The following is a 19,449-nucleotide window of genomic DNA, read 5'->3' as shown; positions in this document are numbered from 1 at the left end:
AGCAACTGTATGTAAAGCGCATGGGAAGATAATGTGACCAATGGATTCACATAACGTGCCCTATCTGAGTCAATAGATGGGGAAGAAAGCATTAAGTTAAAACTCCGGGGAGAGGGGCCTGTGTGGCCCTCTGGGAACTCCTCCTCTCCTAGCCCCGGCACTGCGTGGACATCCTGAGAGTTTCTTCTTCACTCCACTTCCTGCTTGTGAGCAAGAGGTTGGCTTCTCTCTACATTTCCATGGAAATTAATAAAGACATTTCCTAAGAATGAACTATGGCCTTGGGTTCATTTTAGCCCCTCAAGGGAGTATGTGAGAACTTTGTATTGGGATTTTTAGCTCAGAAATGTTTATACTTGATGCAGAAATGTTTATTGATCATTCTGGAACCTTTCAAGCTCTTTTTTTTTTTTTTTTTAAAGATTTTATTTGATACAGAGAGTATGAGCACAGGGAGTGGCAGGCAGAGGGAGAGGGAGAAGCAGGCTCCCCACTGAGCAGGGAGCCCAATGCAGAACTTGATCCCAGGACCCTGAGATCATGACCTGAGCTGAAGGCAGCCACTTAACCAACTGAGCCACCCAGGCACGCGAGCTTTCAAGCTCTTGATCCCATTTTCACTGTTTGATAGTAAAGGTGTGTGTGTCTCTCCAAGATGTAAAGAACTGGTGTAACAAGGAGACTTCTTTTTGGGAACAGAAGTTCGTATTTTAGGTCAGATCTATTCTTAATAATTTATTGCCTTTTTCTTTTTCTTTCTTTTTTTTTTTCATTCTAGTTTTTTTTTTTTTTTTTCATTTTAGTTCCTAAAAATAAAAAAATATCTAAAGTACATTTTCTGGGTGTTTTAATCAGATGCACTTATACAGAGGAAAAGAAGGGCTACCACTGAACATTTGCTAGATGTCTGATTCACTACTCAGTTTTTCTCACTTTGTCTTCCCAACAATTCTGTCCTGTGCAGGGACAGAGAGCTCTGGATTCAACCCCAAGCTCCACACTAATTAGCTGAATGATCTGGGTGCCCCTGTATGAAGAGGGTGTAATAACACTACCTACCTCATTAGATCATTGTGAAAATTAAATGATCTAAGAAACATTAGCTCTGGAGCACCTGGGTGGCTCAGTCAGTTTAGTGTCTGCCTTCAGCTCGAGTCATGATTCCAGCGTCCTGGGATCAAGCTCCACCTGGAGCTCCCTGCTCAGTAGGGAGTCTGCTTCTCTGTCTGCTTCCCCCAACACCGTTTGTGCTCCCTCTCTCAAATAAATAAAATATTTTTAAAAAATTAGTTGCTCTTCCACCTTGCAAATAACATTTAGTAAATGTCTGCTCTCATTTTATTGTTTTCCTCATCTTATAGATCGGAAAGTTCTATCTGAGTGAGACCAAGTAACTTGTCATACAAGAGAGATTAAGTTAAATTATTTACCTAAGGATGCCACATATATAAATCATGAGAGAGGGATTCGAGCTCTTAGTTTCAGGTTTGTCTAATTCTAGGGTCTGCACATTTCACAACTGTGCTATTTCTCCATTGAATCATCTATTTCACACACTATTCACCACAAGGTTGCAGGTCAAAACTCCTAAAAAGTTGAAAAATTAGAGATAGTTTTTGGTATCACCCTGAGTTCTCTGCACCTGGAGGGTACTAATTCAGGCCTAGACTTGCCACGTGTTGGCAAGTCTAGGCCTAACACTCTGGCAAACTACTTTTTGCAGTTTTAAGTAATGGTCCCAAAATGTAATAATACTCCTAGCTTGGGCGGGGTCAGGTCAGGTGGTGATGTGGTTTACCCAGGATCACACAACTAGCAGATGACCGAACCCTGGTGGGAATTGTGTGTGGCTGCCTCATCCAGGCTCCTCATGACCACTTGGTGGACCACCCCCTGCTTTGAAAAAGCTCTCAACGTGTGCAGAATGAATTTAGTACAATGCATGACCAAACCTTGAATGCCAAGAACCTGAGAGTCAGGTGATATTAATCAGGGTTCTCCAGAACCAATAGAAGAGAGGTAGCTAGGTAGACTTATTATAAGCAACTGATTATTTATATAGAAGCCAGGAAGTCCCACCATGTGCCACCTATCAGCTAAAGAACCAGGAAAGTCAGTGGCATAATTTATTTTGAGTCTAAAGGCCCAAGAACCAGGAGTGCTGATGTCCAAGAATAGGAGAAAATAAATGGAGAAAAGAAGGAGAGAATACATTCATTCTTCCTCAACCTTTTTGCTTTATTCTGGCCCCCAACAATTGGATGACACCCACCCACATCGAAGACTAACTTGCTACGGTTCAGCTGACCTGTAAGGTAAGAGTGCCCTCTTTATGTCATTCCAATACATTCTGTTACAGGTTACAGCAGATATAGTTGGTGACTGATTTTGAATATTGAAATCACCACAAGAGTCAATTTGGAATATTTAAATCACCCCAGAATATAAAAATAAATGCATATTTTCATTATATGTTGAGTTTTACCTCAAATGGGGAAAAAAAGAACCACCAACAAAACCTGGACTTTATTTAACAATATGCAGTACTGATGTTTTCCACTGCATTTGAAGTGCATTAAAAAAAGGTTTGTTGGATGGTTATAGGAATGGGTAGACAGATAGGTGAGAACACTCTAGTGAAATGTTAATTATAGGATCTAGGTGATGGGTATCTAGATAGTCACTGCATAGTTTTCTCAACTTTATAGCAGATTTGAAAAAAAAAATTTTTTTTTAAGATTTTATTTATTTGACCGAGAGAGACACAGTGAGACAGGGAACACAGGCAAGGAGCCTGCTTCTTCATCTCTTTTTGCCTGATGTGCTCCCTGCTTGTGCCTCACCCCCCCATCAAATAAATAAAATATTTTTTTAAATGTATAATTAAAAATGATGTTGATTGAAGATTATTAAGTGCTTAGTATGTTCTAGGCACTGGACAAAGTATTTCGTAAGTGTTATCTAATTTAACTTAATACTCATAAGTATTGTTTGAAGTGTGTATTTCTATCCTTATTTTACCAGTTAGGCAAAAATGTAAGAAGTTTCCCTAACTTGCAGGAGAGAGTGTATCCAGTAAGCAACACAACTGGGAGGCGGACCATATCTGTCTGAGCTCACTGAGCCACTGAGCTCCATGAAGGGGAAAACTGAACTGGGAACATTTAGAAATTATCTAGTTTAATTTACCACTGTATGCTACAAATGACACAAAGGATCAATAGCACTCCCATAATTTTCTACTCTTTGACCAAAGCTTTTGTCACTAAACATAATGTCTCTCTAAGAGCATTTATTGTTTTGGTCGCTTTTGTTTGTTTGTTTGTTACAAAATGGATTCATTATAGGATTCCTTGAAGTAACAGATTTCCATAATGTACTTTAATTATAATTTGATGTAGTAGAATGTGATCTAAATACTTCTTTCGAGTGTCATATATGTGTCATAACCAATGGCACCCTGATGCTATAAACAGCATGGCCAATGATGTAACTTGAGCTTTTAAGCTTTTGAATGCACTTAAATTATGCATATTTCCCTGGTGGGAAAAAAGGCATGAAATTCTGCATTCATTTGAGTTAAAGTGCTACCATACTGATAATTCTGGAATTTTGTTTTTCACAGCTCAATTCCAAACCCACGGCTTTTCTGGAACTTTTTTTTTTTTTTTTTTTTAAGTTTAGCAGTGGCTGATTTACACAGTGTAAACCACTAAAAAAAAAAAAAGAACATAGAAGAGGGAAGTTGAACATTAAAAAACAAAATGGACATATTTATGTCCTTTCCTCTGCTTTCACCTCTCCCTTTACCCTAGCTCATGCCTTCAACACTATTTCCAAAATTCTGGCAAGGGCGTATGTGGCATTGAAGAAATGAAGGAGGCCACTAAATCTTTTAAGTTCCAGGCAGCTGTCCATCTACTCTAGTGCTAGTAGTCCAATGTTTGGCAGCTTTGTATTTAGAAATCTTCTGTTTAACTTTTGGTTCCAGCACTCACTAGATGAGTGTCAGTGAAGCTCCTTATCTTCTGAGCCAGTTTTCCACCAGCTATAAAATACTTCCCCTGATAGGATTTTTGTGGACATCAGAGGAAAATGTATTTAGGACTTGGCAGCGAAAGAACAAATCCATAAAAACTAAGAACGGCACAATAAACAATTTCTAAAATTTTGTCCTTTGTTTTCGCAATTTTCTGTAAGACATAATCATGTTTCCATTATGTGATAAAACCATGAAATTTTATTTTTAATTTCAAAACAGAGAAGACAATTCTTCGTGGATCTCTTGCTTACTGGCATACCTTTCAAGTGAGGTATTTATTGCCTTTACTATGGATTATCTTTTCAAAAATTTTTTGTAGCTAATAGCCTTGAAAGACAGAGATGGTGTCTCTGGAGCAAATATCAGAATACCGATTGCCTACTATAAAAAATTTGGATTCCTAACCTTAGTGGTTTTCTCCTAGAACACAGTTCACTGCATGCACAGTTATCTTTTTTTAAAAAAAAATTTTATTTATTTGAGAGCGAGAGTGAATATAAGGATGGGGGATGGACATAGGGAGAAATAGGCTCCCTGCTAAGCAAGGAGCTCAGTGCAGGACTTGATCCCAGGACCCTGAGATCATGACCTAAGCCCAAGGCAGACACTTAACTGACTGAGCCACCCAGGTGTCCATACAATTATCTATCTGGGCTTGTCCATGTTGCCCAGTAGGAAATGTACCTCAGGAAACTGCTGCAAATGTGAATTCTTTAGATCCTGCTGTGTGTAATACAGTATCTTATCTCTGACCCAGGAATCTTGTATCTTCAACCAGACTTCATCAAACAGTCACATGCCAACTTGGTTGCTGGCAGACTCTTCACAGTTCTTGACAAGAAGTTGGGATGCAGGGGTACCTGGGTGGCTCAGTGGCTTAAGCATCTGTCTTCAGCTCAGGTCATCATCACAGGGTCCTGGGATCGAGCCCCGCATCTGGTTCTCTGCTCAGCGGGAAGCCTGCTTCCCTCTCTCTCTGCCTGCCTCTCTGCCTACTTGTGATCTCTCTCTCTGTCAAATAAATAAATTTTTTTTTTTTTTAAAGAAGAAGTTGGGATGCAAAATGAAAACAAAGACTTGGGGTACCTGAGTAGCTTAGTCAGTAAGCATCTGCCTTTGGTTTGGGTCATGAAGCCAGGGTCCTGGCTTGGGCTCCCTGCTCAGCAGGAAGCCTGCTTCTCCCTCTCCCACTCCCCCTGCTTGTGTTCCCTCTATTGCTGTGTCTCTCTCTGTCAAATGAATGAATAAAATCTTAAAAAAAAAAAAAAAAAAGGAAAACAGATTCTTCTTCCCAACATATCTTGAGACCATTTTTTATAAAATATATGTCATTTTTGGGGAGAAAGAGCAGTATATAATAGTGATTAAACACACAGACTCTGTGGCCAGAATGTCTGGGTTCAAATACTCTTATGTTGAGTTTCTCCAGAAACAGACTCTAAGATAAGAATATGAGTGAAAATAGTTTATTTGGGAGATAATCCCAGTAATCACTAGCAAGGATGGAGGAATTTTACTGAATGCCTGAAACAGACTCGTACAGATTCAAGGTATATTTATGCTTGCCGTTTGTCAAGGACCAACATTGGCTGCCTCATGGAAAGCACCAAGAAATATGTGTTTAAAACTTATTATTCCTATTTAAATTTCCTTAGAGAATTTATGGGGCTAAGCACTCCTGAACTCTTTAATTTAAAGATTTACTGCTTTGTCAGAGAAACTAATTAAATCTTATTTGAAGTGTCAGTAACAGAGCAGCATCAGACTGGATTTTCTATTCTATTATGGGAACGAGAATATGAAAGAGAAGTGTGTTTTAAACTCAATTTTCTAGCATTATGTACCATTTATGCCAGACTCCTGTGAATCAGCATCAGAGTAACTATGGAATTCACCAAAACAAAACACTTAAGAATTTCGGTAAGCCTACTTAACTTTTGATTAAGGTAAAATTATACTGTTAAGCTAGAATAACACGAGAAGGAAATGACAACTTACCAACAAAGAGACTCATATTTAGGGAAACCAATTCTTCAGAGGTCTGTAGATTTGCTTATTTCTCCCTCTAGTAACATTCCTGATCTCCATACCTTTTTATTCTCCCCAAACAGAACATTGGGCTTGCTCTGAATCTCTTATTTAAAGATCTCAATCACTTTTTACTTATTATTGGAGTCTTTTTATTAAGAAAATTGTCTCACGAATTTCCCTTTGAAAAAAAGAATCCCGTTTTGTATTTATTTTTTTTTTTCATTTTTGCTGTTTCTCATTTAGGTATTCTTCCCTTTGTCTAAGGATATCTTAACACAACATATACATGCATATAAAAATTAAGAAAATAATAATCTTTATAAATATTTTATCAGTGTTTAGGCTGAAAGGAAATGAACCATAATCTTCCACATTAAGATGTTGACAGTTTTAATAAGACATGTTTTGTTTTTAGCTTCTGTTTTTCTCCATACCTAAATGACTTACACTTCTCTTCCATGCTTAGTTTTTATTATGGACAAAGCAGAGTTGGAAAAACCTGTAGGCTTTCTTTCTTTCATTGGTTAACTTTTTTTTTTTTTTTTTTTTTAAGTTTTAGATGTCTTCCTGGCCTATAAAACTTTTTAAAGAAGGTGGTAGTATAGAGTTCCCTATAAATTTAATCCATATATACTAGGACAGTGGACAGTATTTTTATTTCTTGAAATTTCCTAGCCATTTTCATCCTTGCTCAGTGTCAGTTTAATAAAACATATTGCTATAGATAATATGAATGAAAAATATTTTTTCTTAAGCATAGAATACTCAGGATATTAGGGAGGAAACATTAATGAAATTGAGCATTTAACCTGTGCTTTTATAAAGAAAGCATAAAATAAGTAAAGTTTTTGAAAAATAAGTTTGAATTATATGACTGATTTATAGTTGTTAAGAACTGTTTCAAATGTTTTTATTTTTATTTATTTTTTAAAAAATATTTATTTTAGAGAGAGAGAAAGAGAGAGAAAACCAGTGGGGGGAGGGGCAGATGTAGAGAAAATCCTCAAGAGAATCCCCTTTGAATGTGGAGCCCAACGAAGGGCACAATCCCAGAACTTTGAGATCATGACCTGATCCGAAGTCAAAAGGCAGCTGCTTAACTGACTGAGCCACCCAGGTACCCCTTAAATGTGTTTAAAAGTTTTAAACAGTCTTTTTGTGTACATATGTAATTATAGAAATAATGTTATTTAGTAATAATTGAATTCTACCTCTTTGCTCCCTTTATTTAAATTTTAAAAATTCTTCTGAACTATAAACACCCAAATTCTCTGAAAACAAATTCATAAATTTTAACTTTTCTTTGAATGCCTTCTGGGTCTTTCAACTCCATTTTGAAAATTAAACATTTGTTCCTATGTACGAAGCTCCAGGAATACCTTAGTAAACAGCATGCTTTCTGGCCACAGAGACAGGACAGTATTCAAATAATGTCACAGAAAAGCTCCTAAGAGACAACTGTGTTAAGTACTGTGTAGGAAAGCTGCCTAACGCTATGAGAACATAAACTAAGGATACTGACCTAGCCTGTTGAATTAAGGGAGGGCTTCCTTGAGGAAGAGACATTTGAACTGAGATCTGAGGTATGTGTGAGTCAAACAAATGTGGTTTTGGCTGCAATCTGAGGTCTGTAACCTAGGAGTCAATATGCAAAATTCTGTATTCAGATTTCACAGTTAAAGTAGATAGCGCATCATAATTAGTGAGCCCCACCCCTCTGGTTTCATGACAGTTATGCTCCCTCGACTACACTACAACTATGGGACTGTGTTACTCTGTTAGTAATAAAACAGTTGATAATGCTAGCTCAGTTTCTGAGATGTTCCTCTAAAAATAAAATGAATAAGATATGGCAAGTGTTCTATTTTAACATGATAGAGTTCTGGGCAAATACCATTTATTACCTCTATGTAATCTCCATGTTACTTCTTTTCATAAAGCAAGAGAACAAAAGGATCTGGTACCTTAGAGGAAACAGATATTTGTCATCTACAACTAAAATTTCTAAGTGTTTTTACCCAGTTGCTTATTAACAAATAAGTTTTAGTAAGTGGTTCTCTGATACAGCTTTCTCCTAGAAAGAATAAAGTAAAATGGACTTTATTATTCCCTAAAAGAATGACTATAACAAAGATGTACAATCAACATAGACAACACAACACCAAGAGGGTAGGTAAATTCCTTTATTTATGCACTCAGTTTTTGGCTCTAAAGATACTAGGAAAAACAAGACAGTAAGAAGTGGTCACTGCCCTCACAGTGCCAATAATCTGGTTTTAGTCAAATGTTGTGAATACGTGCAAGATATATGTTTAATTTCTAGGACATGTACTAGAAATAACATGAGCTAAGCAATACTACCTGTTATGGAAGTTACAAGGCCAATGACACCAGTCAAGATTTATGCGTAGATCTCAAAGTCATTGACGAGTTGTGGAAGATACCTAAGATGATTATATTACTTCATCCCCCTCCTTGGCAAATGCCCCTCTGGGGTTGTCTAGATTCCAAGCTGAGAGGGAAGATAGCTAGCAGAAGCTTGCTCACCTCATCTCTACTCAGCAAAAAGGAAAGAGAATCTCCCCAGGAAAAGGCTAGATTTCTCAGGACATTTGGTGGCAGATGGTTGGCCTGGTTCAATGTGCTGGCAGACCTACACACCCAATGGATTCTGAGCAGGCTTTGTAGGAGGCAGAAGAGCAAAGCATGCATCCTCAACAACTCAACTTAGAGCCCATCCTGCCTGTCCTAAAAATGCCCAGGAAACAGCAGCTCATTGCTGGTAGGTCATCCATTTACTGAGGTGAGTCCTGAAGAACCTCAGAGACTTACTCAGGAGAGTCCTACTGACTTTGAAGCCCATTGCCTCTAGCAGAAATAGTATCATTGTGTAAGCTCAAGTTCTGTCAGGAAGTTGGAGGCAAAATGTGTATTTGTGACACTGCTGTCCTCTCTTTCTGCACCATCTCCTACTTCCCCTGCCCTCCTAGATGCCCACGGGCCCGGCCTGCACTGTGACGTGTTCCTCTGAAGGGTCCCTCTAAAGCTTGTCTTTCCTGGACATACTCTGAAGCTAACCAAATATCATCTTTTAACAATTATTACTACCCTGTATCCTATTACTTAAGGACCTGTTTTTGTTTTGCTTTGTTTTGTTTTTGTTCTTGTTCTTGTTCTGCTGGACGGAAGATAATAATCTGAAAAATCCATTTCTGATAAATAGTTATTGGTGATAATAAATTTAGGGCAATGTCCAGAATATAAATGCTTCCTGGGTGTACAAAACCATCTGGTAATCTCTCTAGGTTATATATATGATACATATATATATGACATATATATATGATACATACATATCATGTATATCTTGTATGTATATTCTAACGGGCTCCTTGGAGACAGTTTTTAAACTCTAGAGAACAGCACTAAAATTAAAAATTTCTAGAACTATAGGAGATTACATTTTGTGGTGTATTCTCCATTTATTAACTTTGTACCCTCATATGATTTCTGCTTATTGTTTGACAAGCGTTATCCTATGAGCTAGATCTGACATTATATGAATATACATTGAGTCCAGGGTACACTGTTGAAAATTCAAGGCTTGTCAGAGAGGTTGACTATTTCTGGGCACTGGTACAAGCCCCAGAAAAAAAGATTAGTTACTTGTTTTCGTTGGTGATGGCATGAATTAAACAGTATACCCTCAGATTAAAATTTGTCATCTATTCAACACAGAGTTCTTACTGAAGTCCTTAAAAGAAGTATAATCTAGTAAGTATAAAAATTGGGGAATGTTGACAGCTGCCAAGCTCATGTAGCATTTACATGTTTTAAATGATGTGAGCAAACATGTCAGTCTGTTTGTACGACCTACCCTTGCCCTCTTCCTGAGAACCTGTTCCCATTGCTTCCAGCGAACGGGAGGCAAGTCATTTGACCTCACCCTTCTGGCAGCAGCTAATTGGAATAGGGATGAAAGAGACAGCTAGAGAAAGAAAGATAGAAAGAGGGAGAAAAGAGTAAAATCAGAAGGTATCCAGACAGAAGCCAGTGAACTTGTGGTTCCAGTGAGGGAGATAAAAGGAAGAAAAGAAAAAAGAAAGCACACATCTTAATTCCACAGAGCTTTTAGATTTCTTCTTCCAGTTCTGTTGTCAGCCCAAATTTACTCTGTATCTTAATTCTATGAGATAATCTGTGTAACAGAAGAGGCTAATTTCCATAGCAGCGCAATCCAATAAAAATAGAAAGTAAGCCATGTATGTAATTTAAAATTTTCTAGTGACTATGGTAAAAGAATAAAAAGGAACTGGTGAAATTGATTTTAACAATATAGTCTATTTAATCCAACATATCCCTGGTATTGTCATTTCAATATGTACTCAATATAAAATTATCAATGGGATATTTGCATCCTTCTTTTCATACTAAGTAATATCAAAATCTGGTGTGCATTTTATACTTATAATGCAGCTCAACTTGAATGAACCACACCCCAGGTGCTCAGTAGCTTCAAATGGCAGGTGGCCACCATATTGGATAGTGCAGGGATAGAAAAATTATTGGCAAGCAGCTCTGCTATCGGAGACTTCATTTCCTGGCTACCCACATCAAGGAAGAGCCAGGTAACTAAGTATTGGAAGTAGAATTTACGCATGTCACTTTTAAACCAAGGTGGTTAAGAAGCAAATACAATTTCTCCATTCTCTCTGCCCTTTCACCAGCTAGAGGCAAATGGAATTTATTAAAGATGGTACAAGAAGGAAGAAGCTTTGGTCTTTAAATCATCACTTTGAAGAGATCCTGCCATCAGTTGGAAATAGTTGTTTTGGATGTTGAATAAGCAAAGCATAAACATGTTTGTTCATTTGAATTGCTTCACATTTTAGTTTTTTTTTGTTTTGTTTTGTTTTGTTTAGCCATTTGTTGAACCTATCTAATTTACCCACATTTTCTTGTACTTGTGTTAAATGGTTTTTCTATTTCTTGCAGCAAGTGACACCCTAACTCATGTATGTAAATATCCAGGTAGGCAAACCTTTGGAGATGAGTGATTAGTCTGTGTATATTTTACCCAGGACACTTTGTCTGCAGATTTTATCTGGAAAAGTAAAGCACTGAAAACAAATGAGAGGAGGCCATGGATAAGTTGTAAAACTCTCAGAAGAAAACATAGGACAAAAGCTTCATAATGTTGGATTTGACAATGATTTCTTGGATGTAACACCAAAGGCACAGGCAATAGAAGAAAAAGTAGACAAATCAGACTTCATTAAAAATGAAAACTTTTGTGCCCCAAAAGGCAGTATAAACAGAATCAAAAGGTAACCCACAGACTGGGAGAGTATATTTGCAAGGTATATATCTGATGAGGGATTAATATTCAGAATATATAAAGAACACCTAAAACTCAGTAACATAACCAAACAACCTAATTCAAAAATGGGCTTAAATAGACATTTCTCTAAAGAAGGTTATTCGAATGGCCAATAAACACATGGAAAGATGCTCAATGTCACTAATCATGAGGTAAATGCAGATCAAAGCTACAGTAAGGTACCCCTTCTTACCTACAAAGATGGCTATTATAAACAAACAAACAAACAAACAAAAAATAACAAGGGTTAGTGAGGATGTGGAGAAATTGCAATTTTTGTGCACTGTTGGTGGGAATGTAAAATAAGATAGCCTTGTGGAAAACAATATGGCTGTTCCTTAAAAAAATTTTTTTAAATGCAATTATTGTATGATTCAGGAATTCCTCTTCTGTGTATATACCCCTAAAGAATTGAGAGTGGGGTCTTGAAGAAATGTCTGTAAAGCCATGTTGACTGCAGCATTCTTCACAGTAGCTAAAATGTAGAAGCAACCCAAGTGTCTATTGACAGATGACTGAATAAATAAAATTTTGTATATTGTGCAGTCTTAAATAAGGAAAGAATAGTTAGATAAGGCATAATTATTTAAGTTTTTTTCCTCGTACAAACATAATTATGACAAAGTACTAAAGGCTCCAAAGGGAGTGCAGTAGGTAATGTGATAACCATGCAAGAAATACATCTGTATGTTTCTAGAGGAAAATTCTAAAGCACTGAGTTGTTCAGTAGCTTGCTCAAGGTCATTTGCCCAGTACTAAAAGTAAGGTTTCTCAGCTTCAACATTTTTCACGTTTTGGATTGGGTGATTCCTTGTTGTGGGAGGCTATCCTGTGTGTGGCAGAATGTTTGCCAGCATTTCTGGGCTCCACCTATTAGATGCTAGTGGAACCCCTCTCCTTTCCGGTTGTGATAACAGACATTGCCAAACGTGCCCAGTTGGAAACCACTGCTTTAAAACCACAAGGTTACTAAGATTAAGGAGGTCTGGCAAAACTCCTGCTTTAGAACTGTGGTTTCAGAAAATGACTGGTCATGGCAAGATAAGATCAATTCTGTAGGCTCTCATATACCCAATTATCAAAACAAGAACAAAGATAAAAGTTTGGTCACATAAACAAGTTCAAGTCTGACCGCTTTCACTCCCATCAGAGCCGTGCTAGGCGATTGAATGAGAACAGTTCTTCAGATAATAAAACACTATCTACACTAGGACTTTGGTGGGGTTAAGCCTCCAGGAGGAGGTGCAGTGACTAGAAAGCAGTGAGAACAGACAAGTGGGCAGGTCTTGACAAGGTAGCATAGTAAAGCAAGAATTGTTCCAGTTGGGACAACTTAGGAAAGTATCACAGAAGAGACCTCTGAGTGAGGGTGGTTTGTTTGTTTGTTTTAAGGTTTATTTATTTATTTATTTTAGAGAGAGCACGAGTGGGAAGGACAGAGGGAGAAGGTAAGAGACTCTCAAGCAGCTTTTGTGCTGAGCACTGAGCCCGATACTGGGCTCGATCTCTTGACCCTGAGTTCATCACTTGAACCCAAACCAAGAGTCGGATGCTTAACTGACATCATCACCCAGGCACCCCAAGGATGTCTTTTTAAAGACAGAACTCAATGTTTGTAAGGGACAGAAATCCACTCAAATTAATTCCAGTTGAAAGGGAGGTTTATTTTTCAGAAAGAGAGCACACACATCAATGAGATACAGTGAGGAACAGAGCTGTACCCCAGGAGCTGCCAAGGACTACTGCTCCTTTTTCTTTCAGTGGTGGCATAATTCTTCTGTGCATAATTTCACAGGCATGATCTCTTCCATTTGAAAACCAAATTTCTTTGCTTATTCCTGGTCTCTAATCCTCCATAACTTTGGCACATGGCTTTATGTTGACATCGTACTGACTCAAGAATATACCCTAGATGGGCTTTTATATAACATTCTGTGTTGAACTGACTGCTAATTCTAGATTCCCAGGAAAAGCATCTGATTGGTTCAGTTTGGGTCAGATATTTACTCTGCACAATTTATGCAACTGAGAGTAAGGATGGGAACACATGATAAAATCACTGTCACCTACATCTACTCTTTTAGCAGCCCTAGCATTGTGTGTGGGGTGTATCCTGGCAATTCTCATGAAAGGGAGGTTGGGAAGACATATTTCTGAGACATACCTACCACAGTCTTAAAGTGTGCATAGAATATGGAAAAAATTTACTACTGGAAGAGGAGGTTATAGTAAATTTTCTAGATTAATTAAGCTTTGAGGTTTGGGGATCACTGTATTGTCTGGATTCAAAACCAAGGTTCATGTAGGGAACAACTAGGTAATATGGATGGAAGTATCAGGTGGTAACAGAATGTCAAAGGTATTAAGCATTTGGCTGAAGCATCTAGATTTTTCAGTGTGTCCATTAGGTAAGAAGACACATCGTGGAGAGAAGTTTTCATGCTTCTTTAGAAAATATTTTTCGTTCTTGGGTAAATTCTTAACTCCAGAGTCAAGGAGCAGGGTAATTAGATCTTTCAGTGTGTTGAGAGGGAAATCAAGCCATGGCATGAAACAATCTAGGTATAAGGCAACTGGAATACGAGTTTGCTTAGGAAGCTCTTGAGAAAGATAGATTATCTGATACCCCAACTCTTTTAAAATAAAGTTAGATTACTGGAAACAATTTGATTAAGTCAAGCCAAGAAACCAAGAGCCATTCTATTACAACTACAGACAATGACTCATGTTTGTCAAGGTTCTTCTATGGGTTGACATTGTGTTAAGCATTTGTGTGAATGTAGGAGGGTAAGTGAGTGAAAGTTTTATTCACCATCTAGTAAACATGTATTACCTTTCTTTTTCAGGGCCTAGAATCACCAAATCCTAGAGTTGCAGGGACTTCAAAATCCATGCCAGAGATTGTCTCCTGTGTTACTACTGTGTTGTCAGAGGCTACCTGGTAACACCCAGCTGGAACCTGCCCGAGTCTAGCACCTCACTGAGCTCGTGTTATACAGCCCTCTCACTATGAGGCCTGGACAGGCAGGCCCATGCACAGAAGTACGTTGGCTTAGATGCTAATATTTTAGGGCTTAGAGTCGACATAAGAACATCAAAAGTGTTTTGTAAGCTACATGTCTCTACAGAGAATAAAAATCCATTCTAGGATTTAATAAGCCTGCTTCTTACTTCAGATTTAATGCTAATGGTAAACTGAAAGAAATTTCTAGTGACAGATAATTGGTGATAATGGTGATTACTGGCTTTTATATAGTCTTTCACCCAAACAGATGGTAAAGAGCTTAAAAAATGAATGCTCTTAAGGCACAATTTCTCCTCCTCCTTAAATAAAAGTTCCTCTAGGGTCAGTAATAGTTTGTATTTAATACACTGCATTATGTTACCCATACTAAATGACAATTTCTGGGCAATTCAGTTCATCTGTTAATTTGCTTAGCAATTAGCTTTGAATGGCTTTCTACCCTGAGTACATCACAAATGTATGAATGCATGTATGCCTTGTTCGTTTTTCTTAGTCATTTATTTAACTTTTCTAAACCTCTGTAGTTACCATTAGAGATGACTTCTAGGTCACAATAAGCTCTGGTCATTTAGCAGCCTTTCTCAATGACCCACAAACTCCCTGCCTCCATGAAGGAAGCTAGTCTATCGTGACATACAGGGAAAGAGCCACCTTTGAGATCTATAGAATGCATTTTCTGGGTATCTTGTTTCTTCTTTTATGTAGAATGTTAAAGACATGACATTAAGAAGACATCAATGTTCAAATAAAATGTACCATATAATAAATTATAAAAGAGAGCACGGAGATTCTTCCCCAACTTCTCCCTTTGCTTCCCCTGCCTCCTCCCTTGGGAAGGATATTCAGGCCTTGCGTTACTCACTGTCTGGTTCATGTGGGATGCTCCATGATGTGATCTAGATAAAAGGGAGAATGCTTTCTGAGCCTCATTAGACTAGGATATTAATTTGCAAGAGATAAAGTCAAAGTCATGTTAATGAGAAGAATATGAATTTTTATTCTAGACCACCAGTCCAACTTTCAGAATGAAACAAGCCTTTGTGTTGGTGGATGCATTTGGTTTTGCTTTTCCACAGAGGAGGCATAGGTGAAGGGTTGCAGTTAAGAAGTCCCCCACTTTCCCTCTCTTCTGCCCCTCCTTAACCCCCAGTTCCTTTCCCTTCCTGGGGCAGACTTTCACAACCTGAGTTGAATGCAGCTCTTTCCTCTTTAAAGGCAGAAGATACATGGCTAGGGTTGAAAGAAGAAAGGGTGCTAGGATTGGCCATCTGGATTGGAATCCCATAGTTTGTGACATCAGAATGCCATTCTATGCCTGGTGCTTCAGCTTCTTCATATGTAAATAGGGTTGTTAATTCCCTTGAGCTTTACATAAAATACTAAAGCACATAGTGCCTGGCATATAGCATAAACTCTATCCAGATTCTCTCTTATTGATTTATCTGGTTATTTCTTGAGGGAGGGATGAAAAGTTCTGGGAAAAGAAAAGGGAGGAGTTATTAGAAGGGACAGGATTAGAGGGAGAGCTTGTAGGTGGTAACAAGGAAGACCCAAGTTCAGTACCCTCTGAAAGCTTGAGATTGCTTCCTTAATGAGGTTAATCCCCATGACATGAAATCTTAACCACAGTGAAGACAGTGAGACATGAAATCTTAACCACACTGAAGCTCAGGGAACTGAGCATCTAGACGAGGGGAGCAATGTTGGAACCCATACCCTCTCCCTATACTCCCTATTCAGTGCAACTTTGGAATAAACACCAGTGACTTGGCAGTAAAGATCTGCTTCGGAAGCTACAAATTTCTATGCCTTCAGGGGCCGCAGATGTGTCGTGAATGTTGGAGGCAGCCAAGTGTAAGCTGGGAGTTGTGGTGAGTGTGTGTCTCACTTAAAGACCTTCAGATTCAATATAAAAAAAAAAAATCACCCTCTGTACCAAATGGTTTTGCACACTTTGGGTTGTTTGTTTGTTTGTTTGTTTTTGAGATTTACTTAACTCTTCAAGTAGTCCTGAGCAAGGTGGCTTTGACCAAAGTTTCATGAAGCAGCTCTGTAAGAGGGAGAGGCATGGGCCTCTTTCCCTCCCTAGCCACTACCTTATCCTCCAGAGCCCTCATCAGAAGCTTCTGGGTCCAGAAGTACCATCCTCCAGACAGTGAATATTTTAAAGGGACAATGAGAGAGAAAAAGTCTACCCCATGGGTCACATAACAATGCATTTTGATTGGGAAGAATACTATTAGTCTTGTCTTGGGACTGCAGGGAAGGTAACGAACACAGTGAAACCAATAGCCAGGAAAAGCAGAACATTTGGGAGACTTGGGCGGAAGGAAGTGCATTACCCTGATTCAGAGTCTAGGATTCTGAAATTACCAGAGCCTCCAAGTCTCGCAGTTCTTATTTGTGAAACAGGATCTACTATTACCTCATGGAGATGGACGGATCAAATGAAGCCATGTGGTGGAAAGCATTGTTCTGTTACAATTTTCACTGCTCATTTTTTTGCATATGTACTCACAGTCTGCATGTTTCCACTGGTCGATATCATCAAGTGGTTCATTTTTCTGAAAGTTTGAGTGTAGTTCTTAATCCCTGCCTTGAAAAATTGCATTTCCTAGATATTTTCTTTTGTCTTTGGCTTCCCTTATGAGCGATAAGATACATTCCTTTTGAAAATGTCCTTACATCCCACCACGTTAACGTCAGGATTGTATATAAATTCTGAGATTTTATTAAAACAACTTGAACAAAGATAATTCCCCATCCTGGCACTCCTATCCCAACTGCTGCTTGGCTGGTCTTTTGATCTACAACCCACCTGCAAAAATGCATGTGTTGTCTGTTGGGTTTACAGTTATGTGCCATGACTGGAGGCATGCATGTTAAAAATTGGTATCTTTTCATGTTCTAGCAAACCCATTTATGTATAAGCAAACCTTTACACACAATTTATATATACTTATAGACACTGAATGAGCAGGAACAGAGTAAACAGTAGCTCTTATTTTATAGGACAGATTTGAGGGTTTTTTTTTTTTTAAAGAATATGCGAAACAAAAAAGAAGAAAAGCAGCTAACATAAACAGATTTCCCAGTAATATTTCTAGTAGAAGTGCTAGGAGCATGTGTCTAAACCCTTTTCCAAGCCTTGCAACACTTTACTGTGAGGAGGGGCCACTTCTAAGAGTTGAGAAATTGCATGATTTGGGTTTCTTAGCTTCTCTGGGATTACATTTCTTTGAATCTGGTATGTGTTAGAGTTCTCTAAAGAAATTGAAAAAAAATATATATATATACACATATATATGTACATATATATTTATATATACACGAGTGAAAGATCCATGTGTCTCCTTAAAATGTGTGTGTGTGTGTGTGTGTGTATATATATATACACATGTATTCATAGACATGTATAGAAAGATTCCCAAAAGAAGACTTACTGTAAGTAATAAATAAATAACAACACCCAAAAGGTGTTCTTAGAGATACTTTTAAAGCATAGATATGCCTATATGTATACACTTTTGTGTTTTACACAAATGAGATCTTATAATATATTGGGTTATAATTTATATTTTTCACTTAATGATGTATCTTGGAGATCCACCGGTATCTTTTTAAGGAAAGCATAATATTCTATCATTTGGTTGCACTTTAATGATTTAATTTAGCCGACTGAGGACTGATGAATATATTGGTTGTCTCTAGTTACTTGCTGTTTCCAATAATTCTATAATTAACACAATTGTAAATATAAGTTTATGTCGCTTTATAAGTATGTAAGTAGGATAAATTCCTGAATAAATTCCTAAATAAATTCTCATTAACAGTTTTATTTAGTTGTTATTTACCTGCTAAAAATGTCTGGTTGTTTGAATTTTTTCTTTATCTGATGTGAAACAAATAGCAATTTATTATATAGGCAAAAAGTCCCAATATTTTAAAAGATCAATTTCTGGCAAGTGAGTGGAGTCAGAGAAGACAGAGCTCTAACTCTATGTGTATTGGATGGCCTTCTTTATACATTGATGAGTATGTTAAGATTCAGTGACAGTATAGTAGTTATATACATGATAGACTGGACCTTTTGTCCTTCTATAAAAATAGATTTTACTAATGCAAAAATTGTGCAAACAAAAATATTCTACCTACTTAATAATAAACTTAGGATCATCTTCTGTTTGCATACTGTGTTATAATTACAAATTATTCTTAAAATACCATTATAAAATGAGAAAAAAATCATTTCTCTAAAAGGATTCCATAATTAGGCTGAGACCCCAATGACCACCAAAATTCAGAAAAAGGAAAAATGTAGTAAAACAATATAAATGACTTAAAAAATTTGATCCTTGAGAGGATTTTCTTTGTGCCTTGCTTAGTCTTGAGCAAATTGCCCTTGTTTTACTTGGAGTTTTTGTCAATCTTCCTAAAATCATAGAGAATCTGGCCTTAGTTTGGAGGGCATCTTTTGGTAAGATTGAGCTAAAACAACAGCAATGTTTTTATTTACAAGTACATTCTTCTTTCTTGTTATAATGATACTGCACTTTTTTTTTTTTTTACATCTTTACTGCAGAAAAGTGAGCAAATACAGATAAGCACAAAGAAGCTAAGATTGCCCACCACGCAGAGCTCAGAGATAGCTGCTATTAACATCCCTCCGCATCTTTTTCTTTTCAAGTTTATACAGTAATAATGATGAAGACAGGAGCATCTTTCTGTGCTGCTTTTTAAAGTTTTCACTTTTCTGTCTACACTTAATACTGCTAAATAAATTATTTTTAAAAAAAAGCCTCTTTGCATTTCTTGCTTCATGCTATTTCTCTGGGTGGTAAAAATAATAATTAGTAAATTACAAATTAATTTTCTATAAGAACTCATATTGTGTATACCTTAGTTGTTCTTACAAAATAATCAAACTGAGTAAAATTATATTCCCTTTTGTTTGAAAATAGTTTGTGGAGG

General features: G+C 37.4%; 1 long non-coding RNA gene across 1 annotated transcript; it reads left to right on the top strand.

Annotated features, from left to right (window-relative positions):
* The first annotated feature begins 1,840 nt into the window (after positions 1–1,840).
* LOC131828177 (uncharacterized) lies at positions 1,841–19,186 on the top strand. The gene is made up of 3 exons (XR_009352268.1): positions 1,841–2,315; positions 14,300–14,495; positions 19,061–19,186. It is a non-coding gene; the product is annotated as an uncharacterized LOC131828177 (long non-coding RNA).
* The last annotated feature ends 263 nt before the right edge of the window (positions 19,187–19,449 follow it).

This window comes from Mustela lutreola, chromosome 3 (genome assembly GCF_030435805.1).
Source record: "Mustela lutreola isolate mMusLut2 chromosome 3, mMusLut2.pri, whole genome shotgun sequence".
In the NCBI taxonomy this organism is placed as follows: Eukaryota; Metazoa; Chordata; class Mammalia; order Carnivora; family Mustelidae; genus Mustela; species Mustela lutreola.
This window is presented reverse-complemented; position numbering and strand designations above follow the sequence as displayed.